Below are 13,547 nucleotides of genomic sequence, written 5' to 3' on the forward strand. Positions count from 1 at the left end.
ACATTTAATGACATTTATCTGACAATGTGTTAGACAAAAGACTTGTGTTAATTTTTTGTTCCATATGTATGTTAAAAGTTGTGTTTTTTTGGGCGAACGTATATTGCGCATGGTATTTTCCAGGCTTACATTTCTATGTAATACATTTTTCCTGGTATTTTTGCAGGTTCAAACTTCTATGTAGTAAATTGCACCCAATAGAAATATTTTTTTTTATGATAGTTACTTAGCATTAGCCAGAGGACACCACTATAGAGTTGTCACTATCACTGTCTTCCAAAAATGATTTTTGGGTTTGCTTGAAATAAATAAATTAGTGAATAAAAATGGAAACTTTTTATTTTTTAATAAAATAATATGTTATTAATAAGTTGTTTTAAATATTTTTTTTGTTAGGGTTAATTCATGTAGAAAATAAAAATAAAAAATCAGGTTAATTTTATAATGTGTAGTTAACAGTCGTACAATTTTAATTTATATATCAGCATATTATATAGGAATGAGACATCATTTTCACATATTCAGCCCTCATAATAGTATTTACATGGTATTGTTGAATACATTTTTTGATTTAGTGTTTTGAAAATCTAAAAGATTCATTTATACAATTAATTTTAATGTAGATTTCAGATTGTAACTCTTATAATTTATCCATAAAACTATAAGCGGTAAATATTAAATGAACAACAGTATTTAAAATAGAATATATATATAATATAATGGATATCAATGTTTTGGAGGTCACTTAGATGTTAGATACTATGGGCTCAATTTAACTATACCTATTTTGTAAACCGAAAAATCCGGAACGCAATTTACAATATCCATTTTAGAAACCTAAAAATCCCGGTTGCAATTTACTGTAGTATTTTTACTACACGCTCAATGTGGTCGGAATTTGCAAGAGTCCAATTTTTTACAACAATTATAAATAGATTAATTTTTTAAATGTGGATGCCAAATTTAATTTTCAGATTTGATTAGTCGACCTCCCAACATCCTATAAACTTATAAGTGTATTGCCATACTTATCAAACATTTGCGAAAGACTCATCCTCAAACGTATTTATCCGCACATAACATCAAAAAATGTACTCCCATCCTCACAATTTGGCTTTAGAACCAAACACAGCACCGTACACTGGGCCCATAAAGTAATTGATGCAATCTCTACCTCTCTTGAAAACAAATGCTAATGTACTGGTGAATTTTTAGACATCTCCCAGGCATTTGACAAAGTCTGGCATGAAGGTCTTCTGCTTAAACTTCTTAAATTTCTTCTTCCTATACTATTTCTACTAATGGAGTCATATCTTACAGACCGACATTTTCAAATACGCCAAAGTTCCACCACCTCAAATATAGCCACAATTAGTGCAGGAGTACCCCAAGGAGGTGTACTTTCTCCTATCTTATTTAATATTTATGCTGCCGATCAACCCTCTTCACGAAATACTATTGTTACTGATTATGCTGATGATAAAGTCATATTGTCAGTGCATAATGCTCCACTAATTGCCTCAAGAAATTTATAATTCCACCTAAATCTACTCTCAGAATGGTATGCCAATTGGAAAATTAAATTGAACAACAACAAATCCATTCACACAACTTTTACCCTAAGACACGGACTTTGCCCTAACGTAACTGTAAATAATTTACCTATCCCTGCTCATGACACTTTAAATACTAGAGGACTAAACCTCGATAAAAGACTAACATGGAAAACCATATTAAGAAAAAAAAATTAGGTAATACCTAATGCCCGCTCCGGCTCCCGCTCTCTAAGAGTATTACTTTCAAAAAATAAATTCTCATTTCAAAAACAAAACTTCAAATATATAAATCACTTCTGACACCCATATAGACGTATGGAATTCAACTACTTGGGGATCGGCAAAAAAATAAAATTTAAATAAAATTCAGTCCTTCCAAAATATTACCCTTCGTGAAATCACAAATGCCCTGCCCTTCGTCTCTAACATAACCCTCCACAGAGAACCTAGGTATAAAAACAGTTGAAGAAGAATCTGCTATTTTCTATCAACGATTTTATAATAAATTAGTAAACCATGAAAATCCTCTAATAAAAGGATTACATATTCCGTCACTTCCTGGAAATCTACGTCGCAGGCTGAAAAGGAAATGTTGTAGGGATCATCTAACTTAATTCTAATAAGTTATAAGTCATTACATAATAAACAAGCTATAAGTGCTACTGATGGGTGGCTTCTTATTAACGTTACTCCATAATGTTTCGTTAGTTTGTTACAATAATCTCACATATACTTATTGTGTTTAATAGTATAGATTGTATATTTCTTGAATCTAAAATCAAGTGATTACTACAATTAATAAACTAATTATTTTGTCCACATGATGGTTCCATCAAACGAAATGACTTATGAATAGTTTTCAGAATATGAATTCGAATACGGAATAAAGATTATAGAAATAAAATTCTATAATTTAATTATTTCAAAGAACATTAGATTATTTCAATTATTTTAATAAAAAACTTGTTTTAGATTCTGAACGAAGCAATGAATGTATTGATTTTTCAATAATGTGTTGTTTTTTTTTATCTATTTAAGCTTCGATAACTGAGGCCATCAGCTGTAGGTTGTGGTACTGTAAGGGTTTTGGAACTGTAGGGTTACGGAACACGTGTGTGTTTGTTTGGCAGAATTTCTAGTGGGCAACCGTAGGTTTCTGCCATGCCCGGTTGGGGGATGGCGGCCTCTCTCCGGACACCGTGACCGAGGTTCGAACCGGCGACGGTGCTCGTTGCAACGGACGCTTTATCCACTCGGCCACTCCGTCCCCCAATGTGCTTTTATTTTATTTAAAAAAATATATATTTGTGTCCGTTGTCCTATTTTGTGACAGTAAAATTGCTGCTTCGATTAGATTTGATATCATTTCTGGTAGAAAAATCAATCTGGTTAATTTGGGGGGGGGGGGTCAAAAGTAAAATATCACCTTTAGTTTTGAAAAAACTATTAAAAACAGAGGTTTATATGCAGTACTAGTTTTTGAAAAAATTGATTTTGTTTTGTTCTAACTCTAAAAAAAAATATCTGTGGATACATGCAATTTTCACCAAATGTTTATTATTTCATTTACTATACGCATTAAGATGTTCAAAATATTTTGACTTATTTTGAGCTAATTATAAAGTTTTGAAAGTTTCGTTTGATTATTGTTAATAACATTTGTTTTGTAGTGTCTAAATGCTTGAAAATGTATATTTCAACCATCCTCATAAGTTGCTATTTATTGTAATAGTTCAAAAGTACTAAGGAAGAGGACATAAGAACGATTTTTTTTATAAGCATTGCAAGTTAACATTTTGATAATATTCATCAAACTCGTCAATTTTTAAAAAAATTTTGTAGTTAAAAATGAATAAAAAGTCCAACTCTTATAAGTAAGGAATTAGGATTGAAAATGTTAAACAAGGTTTCTCAGAAGTATTTCATATTGTAACCAAAAATCTGAAAAAAATATGTTGGTAGGTAGGTACCCTTACAGTTTTTTATATAGATATATTAAGTTCAAATTAAAACAAAATAAGATATTTAAACAAATGAGAATAATGATTTTAGTTATTTTGTAGTAATTTAAAAATCATTCGTGGCCCCTGAAAATGTACAAAGAATATTATATTTTGTACACACAATCACATTTTCAATTGCAATTTTTTTGACCAAAATTTATTCAACTTACTGTTTTACTATGTAATATGTAATAATGTCTAATTGACAATAGTAAAATAAATTACTTTATTAACAATAATATAATAAAATATACTTAGTACTTAATATACTTCATGTAAAATAATTTTATATCATTGAATTCAAATTTAAAACATTTATGCCAGCAACCTCACTAGACATTATTGTACTGCAGAGCAGAATGAGATCCTTATGCCCACTTTTTTTTATATTTACTCTATTTCGTTTTTAGTTCAACGAAGTTGATGATAAATTTTTCTATGAAAAAGATAATCTCATTTAAACTATTCTTTTTACAAACGAAATTAACTTGTACACCTAACTTATGATAATTGGTGCTAATTAAGTTTTAAACTTAAAGGGGGGGGGATGATATTTTTTCCAAGCAAACCTGTGCATGGGTGACTCCCACTCACATCTCCTTGTACATATTTTAGATAGGTACTGTAAAAACCCAAACCTTTTTTATTTGATAAATACAAATATAATAGTGTTAGACACTTAATTTTTTAAACTTCATATGTTCTGTAAAAATTCTAGAAAGATGTCTAGATTTGAAGCAACTTAACAACGTATTGAAATTATTTTATTTTGGAATTCTTGAAGCGTAATCTGGATGGTAAATTCTTCCCCCTCCCACCACCAATAACCGATACCATTAAAATAATTATAATTATTAGTGGCTATAATTAAAATAAACGATTTGGATTTTTTTTTTTGTCTACAGCATCGGAAACAATGGCAATCAGCATTTTTTGAAGAGGTCACGGTTAGATTTGAGTAATACATGTGCATGAGGAGCTAGGATTCGTCGCTAAACACCCAGGTGGTCACCCATCCGGGAGCTAGCGACGCTGGACGATGATTGACACCCATTAGGGACTTCAGCCAATCACCACTCCACATCAAGAACCAACTGCATTCTTATTATTTTGTATTAATTATTAATACATATTCGTACTTTCAACCATGACAGAGGAAAATTATATACCTTGAAATAATTTAGTACACAAGTATTTAGATAGTAATTAGTACTAATTACAATACGTATTTTACTAGAAATATTACCCAAAGTTGACGTATGACGTGGTAATTTCATATTGTTTTTAATGGAAATTATTGTAATCATTTAATACTAATATTGTCTTTCTTTCATTTTGTCTATCAGCTTTAGTTAAGTCGACAATCTAAAATACTCCCCATCCAACGAAAAATAGTAAAGTTGAAAATACTTGACATACATTTAATAAATTAAAAGTGATACTTTGTTCATGAGAAAATTCTTCACCTTCCCATGTAGTACTTCACTCCAATTCTAATGATTTGGATTAGTTAAATACTTAAATATTACAAGTAGTTGCTTATAATCTTGTAACACCATTTTTATAGTGCCTAATCACAGTTTTTCACTGATCTCAACCAATGACTACAGGACTAGTTGTTTGATTTAATTTCTTAGAGTAATAATGTACCAATAGAATGTTGCCATTCATCCAAGTTAAACAATGTGTTGTGATTAATTTATTATTAAGTCTCTAAAATCCTAAAATTGTTATTAAACAGGTTACATGTTTATCTAACATATTGTGATGTAATTTATTATATATCATGACAAATGTTTTTTTTAATAAAATAACATTTCAAAATACTATTTTTGTTTAGTTTCTATTTAAATTACAACTAGAAATTGCCTAATTATTTTGAATAAAGTGTAACTAGGGTCACAAAATGAAAAATATTGTTGTTGAAGTTATTTTATATGGCGTGATAAATTTAATGTAAGACAATATCATTATTTCATTAGGTATTTTATTTTTTATATTCTAAAGCAAAATATTTTTTGAGTACCTACTTATGGAGATTATAGTAATCAAATTTCGGACAAATAGTTAATTTGTTATACTTTGATATTTAAAATTATATGAACAGAGGAGTGGAAAATAATTGTTTTCATTAGCACTACTGCTAATAAATTACACCCCCTCGTAAAAACTAGAAATGCATATTACTTGTTTCGGCTAAGTTTGTAGTTTTATTGAAAAAAAATGAGCTGAAACATTGGTCCTAACGAACCGGATCAGAACGTAAGCGTCAATAATGTTACACACGTTGTAGCCAATTTGACTTACAAATCCATGGTAGAAGATAAAGCAGCTGTGCAATTCAAGGATGAAAACAACTGACCAGGTGAGTCTAGCAATTTGGCTCCTAATTAAATGAAAATGGCTTTATTTCAATAAATTATATTATCCTGTCCTAGTGTTAAAATAAACATTGTTGTGGAATATATTAAAGCCTATATCCACAGTATCATTTTATCAATAAAAACGTTAAGTTTTTACTCTATAACTAGAGTCGAACAATCAAGAAATTAATCGTTGTTAAAGTTATTTTATATGGGGTGATACATTTAATGTAAGACAATATCATTATTTTATTACTTTTATTTTATATTCTGAAGCAAGATATTTTTTGGAGTACTTATAGTGATTTTAATAGCTATTAAAAATATTTTCTCCTTATCCAGGAAACATTATAATGCTGTGTTTCCCGGGGCGGCAATGTTCACTTTAAAACTGCTGACTGCATGGAAGCATATATATATAATTTTAAAAGTCAACAAGAGTTGTTTTTATATTAATGTGGTAATGTGAAAATATTCCATAAACTTTTAAATTACCTTTATTATGATAAATTACATTTCCGTGTAAGGCAAGCAACTTAAAAAAGTATCGGAAAAAATGTCCTATACTAGACTTTTAGTATGTTAATTAAAACTCTCCAATAAAGGTGTATACCAAAATTCATCTTTCCTGCTTTCTTATCAGTCACGCACGTAGGATCTTTGTTTGGGGAAGGATGCTTAAACATTTTCCTACTTTATTATATACCTACAAGTTAACAATTACCGCTCATTCATAAATAATCATTTTTATATTATTATCAATTCATGGCTCACATTGAAAATGTATACTTTATATCATGTATTTAATATCATAACAATTTAAGTTTAAAGCAAATTTATGAGTCCCTTTTTGGAAATACATATATTATTATATTAACCTATTAATCACTTTGATTCTTTAATTTGTATTAAAGGCGTTCTTCCCATCTAATTATTTTGAAAGTTAATTTGAATTTGATTTTTTAAATAATTTCACGTTTTGGTGTATGAAAAAAACGTGTATATTTTTTCTAAAACACCAAAGCTGTTCCTTATAGGAACTATATCAATACCATAGGATAAAGCCATATTTAAGCTGTGGGGCACACAAAGCACATAATAAGTTGCAAAAAGCCTTAATGGCACATAAAGCAAAAAGAAAGTAGCAACATGCGTTTGGATCCTGCAGGGACGGTTCTATTTGCTTTGTTATTAGTGGATAAAAGAGATAGAAAAAAGAAACGAATATTGAAAACAGTCTGATATCCTCTTCAGTGTTATCAAGTCGAAAAATCTGTAGATTTTTGACAGTTGACATGAACTATGATTAAAATATTAAATACGAAAGTATGATAGGAAGTAAAAGAAATAAGTATTAACTGTAAAGATAGGACGTCGATGACAAAATAACACACAAAAATATCCTAAAAAAAAACGGAATTGCCCTAACATCACCAAAAATTGACCAAATTAAATTGTAAAAGCAATAGACGATAGCGAACATTTCAATTTGAAGTTAAAAAATATATATACAATTTTTAAAAAAAAAAAGTAAAAAAAGCAACTCTAGTTACACTTTATTCAAAATAATTAAGCAATTTTTACATTATTTTGTTATAATTTTTGTATAATGAAATATGTTGTAACAATCACCAAAATAGATTTTATATTTTAAGGTATTCAAAAATATAATATATATGTATATATTCATATTTCCTCATAATATATTTGTATCTATATTGTGAGTTTCAATACACAATGCAATTTTTAAAATATTTCAATTATTTTTCACCTTTTATTGAATAGTGTTTTCGCTGAACTTTGTTATTAGGTTCAATTCGTCAAAGTCACCCAACCCCTTAGACATTTTCGGCAAAATTTGAGATTTTTGTGGTGGAGGGGTAGAGCCGTAGAGGTAAAATAATTTACATATAACTAAACATTCATGTATACTAAAAAATAAAATTGTTGGATTTCGCGGGACATAAAGACTCTCGTCCACTGCTTATACCTATTTAATTGTATAAATATGTTATTATTCTGCGACCGGGATGTGATGTCATCGTTTATTTATTTTTTTTTTTAATAAAAAATATGTGCCTACGTCACCCGAGTACCAATTTGTTCGTGGCAACAAATTTTAATTTCAAGACTAAAAAGTGAAATTTGTAAGCCCCAAAATAATAGGTACTAAAACTTTCTCATAGGAAACATAGGTTCAATTTGGCAGAGTTTAACTTCGCTTCAAATTTGTGAGTGTAGACTTCCAAAAACAAAAATCCGACAGACGCCCCCTTAAAAAAAATATTGTTACAAAAGTAATGCAATGAAAAATGAAATTTATTGCTTATAAATATATTATATATCATGTATATAGCCGTATAGGTACAAATGAAAAAAAATATCTTAATGAGATGGATGTGGTTGGTGTTTTGCTAGAAGTTCGTTGATATCAGGTTCCGATTTTCGTAATCGGCATTCATAAGTCCTAGTTATTTGTAACTGTTGTCTTTTTTTAGTGAGTAGATTGGTTACTGCACTATATCCACATTTAACCAAGTAGTTAGTAGGATGATGAAAATGCGATCAAAAATGTTTGTACAACAGCCCACAATCCAGGATGAAGTATAGGTATCTGCTTTTGTAGCCAGAATACTTAGTAACCTTCCTTGAACTTTAATTTTAATTCCTCATTATTGTAGTTACTTCCATTAATTCTTCTTCTAATTTTGTAGTATCTATGGTTTCTGTATTTGAAAATGGATCTAAAACCCATTTGGGTATGTCCATTTAAGAATATCGTCAAATCGTTTGTTGAAATCGGAATGTAGTGCTTTCAGCTAGGTGTTGACAATATGTCATTAAATCTTCATAATTTTTTTGTTCCATTGATAGATTTGGAAACTGTATAAATTCTTTTCGTCCTAAATTTCTTTTGTACATACGAAGTTTTATCAAAAATGCAGAAATAATATTTTTTGTTTAGATTAAATTCAAATCATCACCTTGAAGCTGCAAATTTGTTTCATTAAATTTTTTAAACAGGTCATCAAATAAGCAATGTCACTTCTATAATCAATTAAGTTGCCTCGTAAAATATCATCTTTAGTTTTTAAAAACTCAAGCACCGAGTCAAACAACTTATAGAATCTGTCTAAACAGGCACCATTCGACAACCAACGAACTTCTGTGTAAAATAATAATTGATAGAATTATTCATCATTTTCAGTACAAAGTTGTCCAAACAATCTATCATTCAATGAATTATTTTTGATTTTATTGATAGCTGAAATTACATACTGTAATGACTTATGTAAGTGTTCACTCAATTTTTTGTCAACTAAATTCTCCTTTGCACTGTATTATTGCTTAGAAGAATTTTTTTTAAAATACCAAAAGCTGGTTTATGCAGCACTGTATTTATTACCTCGTTTATAGCTGATAAAATAAGTCAATAGTTTGCGATTTACCAGATTTGGCAATCAGTAGAGAAATGTTGTAGGAAGCTCGCAATCCGTCATCATCTTGTTTCGACGTTGTTGAAAACATATTGACCAATTCAAGTGTTTGAAAATAAAAGAAATCCATATTTTTTTTATGAGCATGAACTTTTGTTAAATGTTCTTGCAGTCTCGACGGTTTCATAACTTCATTTGAAAATACTTTTTGGCAAATAAGGCACATTGGTAATGTCATATTCGTAGGCGATTGAATAAAACCGTACTTCAAATATTCAATATTACACTGCTTACATTTTTTCTTCGATTCAGCCATGATGTGAAAAACGTTTAACATTTAAATAAAATAATACACAGCAAATTAACGAAAATTATTATAAAAACGTTAACGAATAAGGTCGGCATTCGTGAGTGCACTAAATACAAAAATAATTCCGATAATTTAGATCACGTACGTTGTTTATGTTATCGACGACGAACGATTAATCTAAAAATACAAAATACACAATTCAGATAATTACGGTATTTCTGTTATTGCTATATATAACGACCGATGAAACTGTCACCGCCCCCTTTTTGAAATGAAATGCCCCCCAATTAAGCTTGTAACTTCCATTGCCCCCCTACATAGCTCTAGCGCCCCCTGCAAGGGAGGCGATATCGCCCACTTTGGGAAACACAACATAAACTTCTATAGTTCTATGGTATTATCTGATTTAACAATGGATCTACCATTTCTGAAAGCTCAAATGCTCTTTTATTGAACAATATATATAGTAATATAAATAATATATAATAATGTACAATACATATAAAATATATTAATAAAAATAACATATTAGGACATATTATTCACCAAATAAAAAAAGAGCCAACCAAAATGTATTAAAATCTGCAAATATTATTAGAAACAAAACAAAACAGCAGGAGGTTTAAGAGTAACTCTAAAATCAACCATAGATTTGGTATAAGTTATCTTTTTAATGATTGTGGTCTTGTTCATGTTATAACCAGTAAATTAAATCCAGATTGTCTAAGGGTAAATAATTTAAAATACTTAGAAATGTATCTACGTAGAATTCTGATATATTAATAAACCTTGGCTGAAAAACCAAAAAACACAAAAAATTGGTAAATTAGTAGTAACATAAGTAGAAATTATTATGCATAAATTATAAAATAAAACCTACAAACTTTTAAAAATATATGGGAGTAGAGGCAATGCAATCAACATTTGGGGAATATCATAACTCATAAGCAACTCTATTTTGTGTGTATACTGCATAATAGTTCTGTCAATCATAATGTATCCGAATGAAAATTGTTGAAATAGTCATAGATACATCAGATACATGTGTCAAAAATTGTGACTTATACAATATAATATAATATACAAAATAAAGCACTCACCAAAATTGGGACTTAAGTGTTTGTAATACTAGAAATAGAATATATATCTTTTTGACAAAGCCACGTGCTCGGTAGGTAGTGTAGTGTAAATGGTCACAGGCTAGGAGTGGTATATTAGAGCTTATGTGAACAGTGAACTTGTGAACATGTTCATAGGCGTTAGTATGGATAAAATTTAGGGGAAAGTGCTAAATAAAGGTTTGATGTTATTCTAGAATATAAACGTATTAATAATTAATATTTGTGTAATGTGTCATGTATTGTCAGATGGTTAGTTAAAATAAATAAAAATAATTTAAAATAAAAATAGAAAATCAAATATAATCCAAATTATTATATTATTATTTTATATTTTTATTAGTTACTTACCTACTTATTAGTAAATAAAAACTTCAAAATTCTTTGTTTCATTCTAAGCATATTAATAACATCTAAAAACTATCTTTACCATCCAAATATCTGATAACGTATCTTTGTACAACTTCGACCTTTGACGATAAACTCTCATTACATTCAAACCATTTGAACGTTCTTCAAATGCAGTAGACCGAATAAGGGAGCCACGTTTTTACTCTTAATGTACTAAATGATCTTTCCATTATGCATGTTGTTAGAGGTAGTGATGTAAAACTAAGTATTTGAAAAATCGTAGGACAATATTCGCAATGATCCAATCTAAATAATCTAATAAATCAATAATCAAAATTTCATCACTCTGTGTTTCATTTAAAAAATGTTGGATTCCTCATAAGTAGTGGACCAACATTTTGCGGTCTAATCTACATATTTTGAATACCTCATAAACTAATTGCCCTAAATTTAATTTTTATCTACCGAAATACTTAGAAATATATTCTGCTTTGGAATTTGAAATTGAAACTTTGCGTTGTCATTTAAAAAAGTAAAAACTTAAAAATGTTAAATACAAAATATTTAAAAAATTATTTTTTTTTGAAAATGTCGTTTTGTAACAACAGCTTGGTACTACACAAATTTTTTTTCAAAAACATTTATAATTTTTGAAATAATGAGTGTTAAACGATAAACGAATCACCCGGTAAAAGCACCTAAATGGACTAAAATATTTTAAATAAATTTAAATTGTATCACTTATCAGTAAATACCGGCTTCTGCATAAAATTATCAGCAATGCATTGTATTTAGTAATGTGTAATACTATTGTTATAAATCAACTTTATGTTCTGTGGGTGAATCTGATAACTACTACGGAAAACACACTACTATATATATGATTAATGTGGTGTATAAATTCGTATTATACTTGTTGTGTGTGTCAGTGTGTGTAGTGTGCATATAGCATATAATATATATTAGGTACATATTATATAAATACAATAATCCCATTTATAGATCGGATCTATTTATTAGATCCTAACACATGGATGTACTAAAAAAAACATATAAATATAGTATATATAATATATATACAATATACATACATACGCGACACTCGTTAATATTGTTTACATATACCATAATATAATAGTCCCGTCGCGGTCGCCGGTATATACGTTATAATATACGTACCACATATATTATCGGCGCCAAAAATGTGTACGAACCCCTCGCCCGCCGACTATGAATGGTTCAAATTTCAAAACCCACATTCTCATCACAATAACCTCGTGCAGCCCGCCGCCGGACGTACACAATAATATATAGGTATAATATATTTATACCTACTATATAGTATGTATGCGATGGACTCAACAGGTCCCTGTGGTGAACTGGCGCCACAGCCTGCTACAATGCGCATTATTATTACTATGTGTGAAACACGTAGTATAATATATTATATAAGTATAATACCTACATAATATTATGCTGTATTACTGCTGTTGTCATTCTCAATCCAGCGGTACTCTCATCATACGCAATATACCCATGTGGCATGTATAATACAAATGTATAACACTCGCAGGATGGAAAATTGGAAAAAGAGTTTCGTCTCCGTAGGTACACATTATTATATAGAAAACTAAAGAATATAGAAGCGGCTTAAGTTTTTTTTTTCATATTTAATATTTCTATACCGCCTACACTAAACATTTTTTTATTGCTCTCCACATAGTGAATTTATAGATTGTTAGTGATAAAATAATTCTTGAATTACCTTTAATTTCGTTCCAACTAGCTTTTCCAACCGTAGGACATCATCCATCCCCTAACCATTAATATTTTTGAGAATCACATGATTTAAATATATCTCCTTACCAACAAACAACAAAGTACACTTTTACTGGGGATTTGATTTCGAGGCTTTTCTTTTTTTCTGAATATCAATTAACGTATGATACCAATAATTTATTAGAGAGTGTGCTAATTTTTTACATTTAAAAAAAAAAAACGAAAATTGCGGATGAATCTTGATGTAGCATTACAACTTACAAGGCAATCCTTGATGCCCTCGCTCACATATTTTATTTAAAACTCTATATAGGTACAACTGAATCCCGGAAAAGAAGAACAATTTTTAAAAATTTTAAATGTATTTATAATTGATCATGAAAATTAAAAATACATACATTTGTAATTAGTTATCACGCCTTACTACGTACGCAATTATACTGCCAGGATGTACATAGAAATTACATATATTGAACTCCTTAAAAACGGTCGTAGTTTCCAATCCCCTTGAAGGCTTTAGAGGACGTCGTAGTACCCGTGGTAATTGGAATGAAAATCCCTGAGAAAAAAAAACCCAAGCTACAATATAACTCACAAACGCATGCAAATTATTGTACAAACATTTTTTTA

At 29.3% G+C, this 13,547-nt stretch overlaps 1 pseudogene; it reads right to left on the reverse strand.

The window, feature by feature from the left end:
• Positions 1 to 8,283: 8,283 nt before the first annotated feature.
• On the reverse strand, positions 8,284 to 9,746 carry LOC111039549 (annotated as a pseudogene).
• Positions 9,747 to 13,547: the final 3,801 nt, after the last annotated feature.

The sequence above is a fragment of the Myzus persicae genome, unplaced genomic scaffold, assembly GCF_001856785.1.
Source record: "Myzus persicae strain clone G006 unplaced genomic scaffold, MPER_G0061.0, whole genome shotgun sequence".
NCBI lineage: Eukaryota > Metazoa > Arthropoda > Insecta > Hemiptera > Aphididae > Myzus > Myzus persicae.